The following is a 12,821-nucleotide window of genomic DNA, read 5'->3' on the forward strand; positions in this document are numbered from 1 at the left end:
CAGGTGGAACTATCTTCAGGACCCTGAATGGGGTGTGAATGCCAGCTGTAGATGACAGGGAGGGTTAATACACATCTGTCTGGGTGGTGCATTCAGTTGCCAGTGGTAGTGGCAGTGGGGAGGGGCCCCAGAATGGTACCTGGACAGGCCAGTCCCCAGACTCTATTAAAGTTTCATGTAGCTACATGGTGCCCCCAACACTGGAGGGCGCAAGTTGGCTGTCAGTGCCAGTGGCCCCAGGCTGGAAACTCATGTTCTGGAGAGTATAGCTTCCCTGGTATATTGCATTGTCCATCGTCTGGGTATGAAACACAATGTGGGCTAGAGTGCCTGGGATCTGGCTGCACTGTGGGGTACCTCTGGCATCATGACACTGCAGCCCTGTGGGTAGATGTTAGGGATGTCAGCCTCCAAAGTGCTAGCATTGGAGTTGTTAGCCAACACACTGGGCCAGGAAATTTGTTGAAGTAATGTTCACTGAGGTATATTTGGATCAATAATCTTTCCATAACAAAGGCTCTAGGCACAGATCGCTTTACCAGTAGATTCTATCCAGCAGTTAAGGAAGAGCTGCTTCTTTGTTCCAGAGACTAGAGAGTTTGAAGGCTTCAACTTCTGAGTCTGGTGTAACCTTGACACAAAAATCTGACAACGACAGTACTTAGAAAAAAAAATTATAAGCCAGTCTCTTTCATGAACATAGACATAAAACTCCTGAAAAAAATATTGATCCACTGCCTAGCAACATATGTGTGAAAGATAATATAGCATGCTAAATTGGTTTAATCTAAATAATGGAAGTTGGCTGAACATTATAAAAATCGACCTATGTTAATTCATCACATTGAAAGATCAAAGGAGAGGCGGCGCCTGTGGTTCAGTGAGTAGGGCATCAGCCCCATATACTGAGGGTGGTGGGTTCAGACCCAGCCCTGGCCAAGGCCAAACTGCAACAAAAAAATATCCGGGCGTTGTGGCGGGCGCCTGTGGTCCCAGCTGCTCCGGAGGCTGAGGCAGGAGAATCGCCTAAGCCCAGGAGTTGGATGTTGCTGTGAGTTGTGATGCTATGGCACTCTACCAAGGATGATAAAGTGAGACTCTGTCTCTAAAAAAAATATAAATAAATAAATAAATTTATAAAAGATCAAAGGAGAAACAAATTATCTCAGTGGGTGCTGGAAATGTGTTTGTTAAAATTCAACATTCAGTAATAATAATGATAATTCCTCTAAGCAAACTAGGAACAGTAGAGAACTTACTCAATCTGAAAAAGAACATGTACAAAAAGCCAAGGACAAAATCATATTCTATGGGGATATGGTGAAAGCTATCTCAAAGTGGAAATAAGACCATCACTCCTGAACCTTGTACTTAGGTCCTACTCAATCAGCAAAGAAAAAGAAATTAAAAGAAAGTAGGAAATGATGAAATAAAATTATTTAAAGATTCTATTTTAATACACAGAAAACGTTTAAATCCAGAGATAAATCATTCAAATCGTTAAGAGATTTAGCAAGATTTCTGTATATAAAATCAATTTTTATTCTCTATATCCTAGTAACAAATAGAAATTAAATTTAAAAATAATTTAGTTAAGGTATGAAGCTCAGGAGTGTACATCAGAAAAAGCCAAAAGCCAGCTGCAATAGTTCCTGAAGTTTTAATCTTGTTTTCAATTATATTAAAAATGAGAAACTATCTGGATCAGAATTAAGATGCTCTAGCTTCAAGGAAATAGCATACAACTTGTCAAATCTTCCCTTGGACTCTTGTGAAATCTCTCTGCCTCTAAGACAACTGTATATATGCTTTCTGGCCTTATTCATAAAGGATCCATCCCCCATTTGTGAGGAAGCCAAGGAAGTTCTCAAGCCTTATAAAAGCAGGTTTATTTTACAGGAGGTAGACATCACACTTCTTCCAGAAAACTCTGCTTGGTCTGAAAGGTATAAATTTGACATTCCTGTCTTTCATTTGAGTGGCCAGTTTCTGGTGATGTGTTGAATAAACAGTTCAAACCTTGAAAAATAACTCCTGAAACTTGAGCCACAAAGTGCTGAAGGCTGATTAATGCCCTCATGATTTTCAACCCACTCTTTACATAAAGTATCTTTCTGAAGAAATGTCCATGGCTTCCTACTCCCTTTATCACTTTCACAGAGCCTTGTGGATGTTCTGAACTCAGGACTGCCAAATGTTGAAGCTCCTCTACTGATTGTAGCAACTGTTTATTGGCATTTTATAAAATAAGAAGAGTATACTAGCAGGGAGAGATATGATGGAGGAAGGGAGAAGTCCATTTGTCTTACCTATCCCTTTTGTGTTAATATTGAAGCACTTCACATTCACTGGTACAGTTTAAAGGAAGAAGGCTCTGGATTCCTACTGCTGCTTTGGAGGACATAAGCTTTTAATGAAGGAATAAATTCTCTTCCACTTAGCAAAGTGAAATGTGAATTGTTGATAACTGCACAGTCAATAAGGGATGTTTTAACAAATGAAAAAATATTTCATGTACAAAGAGCACTAATTATCAAATACATAGAAATATATTTCTGTGAAATCCTTCATAGGAAAAATAAAACTATCAAGAGACATCAAATAAGATTTAGATAAATGAAAATATACATTTGTGGATTGTAACATACAATATTATAAAAATATATTCACCTAACTTTATAAATAGATTAATGTAATTCCAATTAATCAACATTTTGTTGACCTTAAGTTCTTTCTAAATATTTTTATGAGTACAAAGACCAAGAAAAGCTTAAACATTATTGAAGAAGAAGGAAAGGAGGCGATACTTGCTTAATCACTTATGAAAACTTCATTTAAAGCTATATCAACTGACAGTATGCTATTGGTATAAAGATGAACAAATGGACAAAAGGACCAGAGCAAAGAGTATATTTTGTACTTAATAAATATGATATTTCAGAGGAGTGAGGAAAGAACTTTTTCATAAATCATGCTGGCATAGATAGATATTGATACAGAAAATACACCATACACAAAAATCAATTTCAAGTACATTAATGCTGAAATGTACAAGGAAAAGTGTAAAGCATTTAAAGCAAATATAAAAACCATCCATAGGACTTTCAGGTAGGGTAGAATTTCTTAATAAAACATAATGGCTCAAAATACAAGGAGAAAATCACTAATGACATTAAATTTATAAATTAAGAATAAATGAAATGAATTATGTTCATTAAAAGACACCATAAAAGAATGAAATTGAAAGTCACAGGATGGAGAAGTTATTTGCAACACAAATATCCAGGATTAACATGAAAACACAGAATATTAAAAAAAATCTATGAATCAATGAGAAAAATAAGGCAACAGAAAAATAGAGAAAATTATTGAATCAGCACTTCCAAAAAGATGAGATCCAAAATGGCCACATTAAAAGGTAATTTGGCTTATGTATTGCTATGTTACAAACTACCATAAAGGTGAGTGACTTAATATAACATTTATTTTATTCACAGATCTACAGTTTGACCTGAGTGCCATGGGATCAGTTTATTTTTTACTCCCTAGGTATAAGCTGGGCAGCTCAAAGGCTAGGCTGAAATCATCTGAAAAATCCAACAATCCAGCATATAGAGTTTGGTTCTGGCTCTTGGCTGGGACCTGAAGTTAGACTCTGACAGGACCAACTAGATGTAGGTTTTCCACACTATTGATTGGCTTCCTCGTAGCATGAGGCCAGACCCCAAGGATAAGTTCAGAGAGGGAGAGAGAGAAAGAGAATATGTGAATAAGTAAATGAAACAAGGAGAAAGTGTTTTGCCTTTTATAATTTAGCCTAACATTTTAGGTATAGTGTCACTTCTGCTTCATTCTGTTTGTTAAAAGCAAGTCAGTGAGTTCCCTACATAGTCAAGGAGAGGGGAATTAGACTCCACCTTTTGATGGGAGAAGTACCAAAGAATTTGTGGACGTATTTTGAAACAATTACAACAATCAAACCTATTAGAATTTAGGAAAATGCACATCAATCCTGTAGTTAGATGCTACTGATCTTTGGCCAGAATTGGAATTGATAAAATTAAAAAGACAAGAATATTAATTATTGCCAAGGATGTGAACTTTCACCATTACTCTGAGAGTCTAGAGAATGAATTTTTTTTTTAAGAGATGAGATTTCTCTTTGGTGCCCAGGCTTGTCTTGAGCCTCAAGCAATCTAACCACCTCACCTTACAAAGCACAAAGATTACATGCCTGGATACAACCACTTTGGAGAACAATTGGATAGTATCTAGTAAAATGAAGATATACATATCCTATTATCCTAGAGAAATATTTACACATATGAAGCAGGAAATATATGCAAAAATGTTCATAGTAGTATTGCAGAATCAGAAACAACCTGTAGTAGAATCAGAAACAACCTGAGTGAACATTTACAGTCAATTGGATAAATGGTGTTGAATACAATTCAACAATGACAATGAAGATACAGAACTACTTATGATAATATGAATAAATTTTATAAACCTGATTTTGTGAAAACAGGACACCCACAAAAAAGTATGATTATACTTATATAAATTTCAAAACCAAAATTAGGTTATATCTTTATGTGTGTGTGCGCGTGTATGGTAAAAGATATTAATGATGTAAGTAAGTGACAACCATGAAAGTCAGAATTGTGATTTTCTGCAGATACAGATTGAGTGGAGAAGGCAGAGATTATAAATGAAAAAGGATATGCCAGTAGTGTTCCATTTGTCCTGAGTTATGGTTAAACAGATATACATTTCATAACTCCTTGTTAAAGCTGTATATATATGTTTTATTTACTTATCTGTATATTTCCATAATAGAAAAATATAAATCAAACACAAACAAGGAAGCTTTTTGTGTATCAGTGTGGAATAAATTTCTAAAATATGTTATGAAGTATCAAAATCAAGGTCTGGTACATATGAACCTATGTTTGTATTTACATGCCAATGGAGAAAGAAACTCCAGAACAATAGGTAAGAAATTCATAAGGAGAATGAAGGACAGGGTAAGAAATAAGTAGGTAGGTGACAGGGATGGAAGGAAACTTTTCACTGTGTAGCCATTTATACTTCTAAACTCTGTGAGTATACTACCTTTTCAAAATAGCAAATCAAATTAACAAATAAATAAAATCCCTTAAAGTGCTATTAAGAGGCCTCAGAGAAAAGTGTGTCTTCTTTAGAATGGATTCCCATTCCTTCAGGACCTTATATGTTATCTTCATTCTTAGGAGTCAGGGTTTGTTCCTGGACAAAGAGAAGTCTAAAAAGAACTAGTGATTACATAGGTCAATAGTTGCAGCTCTCCAGATGGGATTAGAAGTCTCAGGTACTTAGTCCTACTGCAGGATTAAACTTCAATTCCTTATACAAGCACTGACTAGTATGGTAATCAGTGATAGCAGCTTTGTGGTTAGCAACTTGGTTAGGTTTATACACACAATCACAATAGGGAGCTATGTAAACAGAATCCAGAACGCTTACCTGTGAACAGACTATTCCTGTCTCCTTTCAAGATTAAACTCTAGGACTTTGCTTAGACATCCTCCCGCGGGAAAATTCACATACTGAGTACTTCCTATGTACTTGGCAGACCATTTATTCAACAAACTACCCTGTTTCCCTGAAAATAAGACATCTTCCGAAAATAAGACCTACTTATAGGAAAGATAAGATGTCCCCTGAAATTAAGACCTAGCGCATCTTTGGGAGCACACCTTAAAATAAGACACTGTCTTATTTTCAGGGAAACAGGGTATTAAAGAGTAGTTAACTTATGATGTGTATTCCTCTAGGCCAATGGTTCTCAACCTTCCTAATGCCACGACCCTTTAATACAGTTCCTCATTTGTGGTGACCCCCAACCATAAAATTATTTTTGTTGCTACTTTGTAACTGTAATTTTGCTACTGTTATGAATCGTAATGTAAATATCTCATATTAGGTGACCCCTGTGAAAGGGTCCTTTGACTCCCAAAGCAGTAGCAACCCACAGGTTGAGAACTGCTGCTATAGGCACTGCAAATATAGTTATGAACATAGTGGGCAAAACTTTCTGTCCTCATGGAGTTTGTGTTCTAATGGGAAATACAAAAGAATGAAATGAATAAGTAAAATATATTATGTAGCAGATGGTGATGAGTACTAATGAGAAAAATAAAGCCTGAAAGAGAATAGCAATGACTGTGTTTTTAAAAAATGTTTTATAATTTTAACAATATTAAACAGATAAGTCACCAAAGCACCTATTTGCGAAGTTTTTAGCAAACACCAAGTGTAAAGGCCTGACTCATGAGGAAGAACAAGGGGTCCTTGTGGTTAGAGAGGGGAAGGGAAGAGATCCCTCAGGCCACTCAAAGCACTTTGGCTATTATACTAAATGGAGGGGAACCCTGGGAGAGTTTTGGACAGAGGCACTACTGCTGTATTTAGAATAGGGAGTGAGAGAGTAAGGGTAAATAGAAGCAGGGAGACCAGTAAAGAGTCTATTGTACAAATTTAGATAAGACAGGCCCAAGGTTTACTTGGGAGGGCTCTCCCAGGGTTCCCCTCCATTTAGTATAATAGCCAAAGTGCTTTGAGTGGCCTGAGGGATCTCTTCCTTTCCCCTCCCTCTCTTACCACAGGACCTCTTGCTTTTCCTCATGAGTCAGGCCTTTACACTTGGTGTTGATGATAGATTTTGTAATGTGAAAGCAATGAAAGTTGTAAAAAGAAGGTTAGGTTATGGATATATTTTGAAAATGGAGCTGATAGATGGGATGTAGGATCTGAAGGAAAGAAGGTTTATAGATGATTGCACAGATGGAAGGTCTGTTTATTGAGATGGGAAAGATTAGTGAGGAGCAAGTCTAGAAAGATTAGGAGTTCAAAAAGTTAGTTAACTTGGAAAAGTTAAGGAACAAGTTGCTTGCCAAAAAACCAGTTTTGTGATTGTAATTCTAGAACTAAAAAATAGAAAAAAAGAAGGCAAATGTAAGATGGAAAAAGAAATGAAGAGGTTTGGGGTCACCAGATGAAGGTGTCTTGGTACAAGGAATAAAGAGGCTTAACACAGTCTGTCAGGTACTGAGGAACTCTGGGAGGAGCCCTCCTGAGTAAACCTTGGGCCTGTATTTATTCATTTATTTTGTTTTTATTAAACCATAACTGTGTACATAGATGCATTTATGGGGTTCAGTGTACTGATTTAATATACAATGTGAAATGCTTACATTGAACTGATTAACACATCCATCACAATTATATTCTTTTCTTAATAGTTTTGAAATGTACCATTGCATCATGCACATTAGGTTAGGTCCCCCCAATTACCTTCGCTCCTCCCATTCCCCCCCTCCTCTTCCCTTCTACCATCTGGACTATAGTTACGTTTTACCATTCATATGAATGTGTAGGTGAATATATATTAATTTCATAGTAGTATTAAGTACATTGTATACTTATTTTCCATTCCCGAGATACTTTACTAAGAAGAATATGTTCCAGCTCTATCCAGGTAAGCATAAAAGATGTGAAGTCTCCATCTTTTTTCATGGCTGCTTAGTATTCCATGGTGTACATACACCACAATTTGTTAATCTATTCATGGGTCGATGGGCACTTGACCTGTTTCCATGTCTTGGCAATTATGAATTGGACTGCAATAAACATTCTGGTACAAATGTCTTTGTTGTAAAATGATTTTTGATCATCTAGGTATATACCTACTAGAGGAATTGCAGGATCGAATGGTAGGTCTACTTTTAGTTCCTTGAATATTCTCCAAACTTCTTTCCAAAAAGGTCACATTAACTTGCATTCCCACCAGCGGGCCCATATTTATTATTATAACACAAGAAGATACAGACAAAAGCTGCTTGTCCGACATTAGCACAGACTAGGGAGCAGATGGAGAAGGTTAGAACATCTCCACCTTTGTTTTTGCAAAACTGCAGACCTTGAGCACAACCTCTGCCTCCAGCATCAAGAGACCTCTGGAATCTAGGGACTCTTTACTATAATTATTATTGCCATACCTCACATATACATTTTCTTTCGGAGGCCAGTTTTCTGATCTCCTGCACATACACAACTCACATGCCATTCTTGTGATTCTCTAGGTCTCTCAAGCAGGAAGTGGGTCTTATGCTAAAGATCAGGACTCAGTTTCCATTACAAAGAAACATTTGCATACACATGGTATTTAAGGATTGAGCCTTGAGCATACTAATATTAATATTTATGGAATGATCGCATAAGAGATAGTTAAAATGTAACATATAAGTGATATTAATGGAATTGAAATCTCAGGAATCCTGGTTGTATTCCAGGATCTTCTAAACCAGATTTGGGGTGTCAATGAAAACTCCCAGAAAAGAGGTAATGGGTTATGTCTTAATTTGCCATTGCCAAATGCAAATTGGAGAAGGGACTACAACTCAGGAGAAAGGCAACTGCAAAGACGTCAAAAAGGAGAGGACATGAAATAATCATGAATTTCACTGTCTTTCTGTGGAGATATGGGAGAACAAGATGGAGGAAGCAGAGGCAAGTGCCCTCTTTAAGCATACATAAATTGAATTTTTCATGAAAAGTTTATGTTAAGTGTAGGTTAGGGAATGCATATTTCCAATACAGGAATAAAAGAAAGGCAGACGAAGTGAATACTGAAGAGAGCATGTACACAGGAAGACCACAATGTGTATTGGGAGCCCCTAAAGTCTGTTGAACACTACAGCACAGACCTTGAAAAAAAAAAAGACAAGAAATGTCTTGCTGAGCCCTGAGTCTCCTCTCTTCAGACCCTGTTCAAAGGTCTTGGAGGACTTAACGAGCTGCTGCCAGAAATTGGAAACAGTACCACAGCTGGTTTTCTGTAGAACAGAAACAATCTCTTAGAGTCTAGATAAGAAAAACATGTTCTTTCTCCTTTGCTCCCGATATGACTATAGCCTTAGCCTATCTGCCTGCAGAGACCTTGAGGCTTAATTGTCTCTTTTGGTTGCTGTGTTCATGGTCACACCTGTCATTTGCTTTTGCAGCCTACTTCTAAGTCCAGTTCTTTGTGGTTCTTTAAACCGTATCTCATTCCTTGAGTTATAGATAACAAAGAGTGGAATGTAAACAGTTACAAAAGTTAAATACACCGCAAGATTGATGACATATAGTGCAGTTTTTGCTTTGCCCATTGACTTGCTAGTTTGGTGATAATGTATGTAACAAATACTGAGTTAATGCAGAGCTAAGGGTCCTCGCTGTTCCTTATCCTTCACATAAGGCAACAAAGGTTCCCCTAGGCCCACTCTTTTAACTCCTACTCTGTGTCTTTGTCTTTATTTTCTTCATTCTCATCTCCAAGCATTGGGGATACCCACAAACTGTGTAGGGACACCTACATCTTCTACTCCAACCTCTATCATACTTGTCCTTCTGTTGGAAGAATGACTTGGCCTGAACCTCTCTTGGGCTCTCATCTCTGGGTACACTGCCCAACCCCTTTCAGAAAACAGGAAAATAAAGAATCAATATAAAACTTTCATTTTTTTGAAAGTTAAATTGGACAGATTTGAAATTTGGATTTGGCAAGCAATATTTAGTGTGGTTCCTACTCACTTTTGTGTGGAATGAAATTATTAGGCTTCTAGCTCTGTAACCCCTAGAACATTATTGTGCAGAGGTAGCCTCAATAAAAGTCCAGCTTCCTGAGATGAGCTCTGAAAATACAAATCCACATTTCCCCTCTTCCCAAGCAGGGTTTCCTGGGAGGTTCCCCCTAGATTTTCTGTGTAGTTCCTTCCTCCTCTGAGCCCAAACAAAGATTTAGAAGTTAAATCTTTGGTAGAATGGGATAGCACAGGATGGAAAGACTGCTGAAGACATCTATTTCTTGAGGGTGTTACCAGCGTAGGCCTTTGGGCTCTCTATGCAATAGAAAAGCCAAAGGCCCAAAAGGAATCACAGGCAAATCTTTACTGAGGTTCATGTTTGAATGTAAGGGAGATAATGCTGGTTAAGAAGCAACTAGAGGGATCTCTGAATAGAAGACTGCAGAACTTTTAAAGGGGGTGGGGAGAAAGAGAGAGAGAATGTTAGTACTAGCACTGAAATCATAGCATGTAGAGGCAGAGTTTTGTTGGCAGCTGCCCATCTGGTGATCATGCTACTTCATACATCTCATGTGCTATTATCATGTTAAATCTCCACCTTTGGGTATGATTTTTAGCATTAAAATAAGGGGAAAAGTCTATAAGAGTTTGGCTTTGGGCTTCATCTTGGCAGCAACCAGTTTTTGCTGGCTTTGACTGAGGCCAGTGGGCCCCTTCTCCAAGGTTGCTGCCACCCATTAAAAAAACAAAACTAAATAGGCAGTGCCTGTGGATCAAAGGGGTAGGGTGCTGGCCCCATATGTTGGAGGTGGCAGGTTCAAACCCAGCCTCAGCCAAAAAACAAAACAAGACAAAGCAGAATTGCCTTCCACTGAAGCTGAGCATTAATCAATTTCTAGGCTTTTGTTCATTATTGTAAGCTGACTTAACCTTTGACTCAAGCAGGTAGTCAAAAGCCACCTTCTACCAGGAGTCCTCAAACTTTTTAAACAAGGGGCCAATTCACTGTCTCTCAGACGGCTGGAGGGCCGGACTATAGTTTAAAAACAAACAAACAAACAAACAAAAAAACTATGAACAAATTCCTATGCACACTGCACATATCTTATTTTGAAGTAAAAAAACAAAACGGGAACAAATACAATCACATTGCCTCATGTGGCCCGCGGGCCGCAGTTTGAGGACCCCTGTATACTATGGGTATCTCAAGGGGACTGATTTTTAGGAGCCTTAGGCTAGTGAAGAGATAGGAAGGAAAAAGACTCAGAGAACAATGAAACCACCTTCAGTTGGAAAAACTGACTGTGAGAATGGAATTGAATATTAACAGAGGGTTCCTGTTTAAAAACAGAGGCATATGGGGCACATAACCTAGAGGTTGAGGAATTGGGATTACCTCCCCTACAGGGAACTTGAAGTTGAATGAAATAAATCTACTTCTATACCTTCCATGTTCCTTGTCCTAAAAGTTACCTGCCTCATAATCAAAGCGTGTCTTAGAAGTATGGCACCCAAATGCTACCTTCCATGGAAAGATATCATCCTTTTGCAAGACAAATTAAGACATTTCTGATAATTGTTTGCCTGTGATACATTGCCCCAGGCCTAAAAATTCTGTCTTCTCAAGTGTCCAACATGAAACCAATTGAATCGTTAATAGAGGGGGACTTGCATATTTTATGGACAAGAGGGAATGACAAATTCCACGTTTACTTCCATAACACCTTCCAGTAAAGGCGTTTTCAAATTATTATTTATTATGTTTCAAATGATTATGTACTACTAATCGATGTAATTATAGCACAATCTAGGTGAATTATTTTTAACATACATTTCAGGTTACAAGAATTTCAATATTTACATCTATATTTGGTTCAGAGAAGTATGGTAGAAAGATCAAGAAAAAACTACAAAATGACATTGTACTGGAATAAAATTCTATGAGTGACATCAAATGACACTATAAAAATGTCAGGGGCCTAAACCCTTTCCTCATCTCCCTTCCCACAGTAAAAAGGGCTACCTGGCCCTGCCCCCAAAAGTTCTGCCAGAAAGACCCTAGCCTGCGGAAACCTCCCAGCAACCTATGGAATCTTCCTCCTCCTGAGCCTACTATAAAAACAAGCCCCAAACCACTCTCGGGGCAGCTGTTATCTTTGCCCAGGCGGGTCTCAGTCCCCTTTCATCAAACTGGGCCTGAACTTCTCTCTATTGGGCTCAAGTCTCTAGGTGCACTGCCCAACCCCTTTCAGAAAACAGGAAAATAAAGGATCAATATAAAAGCTTCACAATTAAAGTAGGGCACTGTTCATGTCTCTTCTTAAAGGGATCTTGCTAAGTATTAAGTTACTAGGGTTTCCTTTAGCAAAATTTAAACTTATGAAAAATGTTAGATGTCTACTAAAAAAATGTAGTACATACCACGTTTATAAAAATTCTTTTTTTCTTTTTTTAATAAAAATTCTTTTAGAGGGTAAGAACACCCCAGAGCAGTGAAGGGGACAAAGCACTGCCACCACAGTCACCAAACCATTCTATTCCTTTTTAATGACTTGCTTTTTTTCTTTCTCCAAGGAACAAAAGGGGAGATTTAATCAAATTTGTAAGGCTCTTACTATTGCTCTCCATTGATTCCTTCCAACTTTGCTTTTTATGCTCCCTTTTTCCCTTTTTTGTGTCTTTTTTGGCATCCACATTCCTTTTCTACAGACCTGCAGAAAATATAAATAAGTCTTTGGGTGAATTGCCTCTGTGGGGGTTAAGCATCCGCTTTGCTTCCTGAATGCTAATATCAAGCAATAGCACCATTAAACTGTGATTATTCATGTTATTCCTGTGTATGTGAAGCTGTCTTTCTGAGGGCCTGGGTAGCTCAGTCGGTAGAGCATCAGACTTTTAATCTGAGGGTCCAGGGTTCAAGTCCCTGTCCAGGCGCTACAATTTGCTGTAAAGAGGTGTCCGTTTTTACCTTTCTTGTAAAGAGACTTGTTCTGTGAAGTTTGCATGCGGTAGAGGGGGTGCACTTGGGGATCTGGAAAGGTCGCACATTCCGTTTGAGGGTGTTTTTAAAAAGGAAGTACAAATTATTGAGTAAAGTACTCACCTTGTCAAAACACAGGAGCTTTAGATTTTCAGTACCTCCCTCCCACAATTGAGCTACTTGGCAGTGGGGAAATCTCTCTGACAAACCATTTTAAGAATTATACGTGTATA

General features: G+C 37.9%; 1 non-coding gene and 1 pseudogene across 1 annotated transcript; both read left to right on the forward strand.

Annotated features, from left to right (window-relative positions):
- The first annotated feature begins 1,715 nt into the window (after positions 1-1,715).
- On the forward strand, positions 1,716-2,067 carry LOC128594303 (glutaredoxin-like protein C5orf63 homolog; annotated as a pseudogene).
- Positions 2,068-12,469: 10,402 nt separating this feature from the next.
- Positions 12,470-12,542, forward strand: TRNAK-UUU (transfer RNA lysine (anticodon UUU)). The gene has a single exon. It is a non-coding gene; the product is annotated as a tRNA-Lys (tRNA).
- Positions 12,543-12,821: the final 279 nt, after the last annotated feature.

Source organism: Nycticebus coucang, chromosome 9, assembly GCF_027406575.1.
Source record: "Nycticebus coucang isolate mNycCou1 chromosome 9, mNycCou1.pri, whole genome shotgun sequence".
Lineage (NCBI taxonomy): Eukaryota > Metazoa > Chordata > Mammalia > Primates > Lorisidae > Nycticebus > Nycticebus coucang.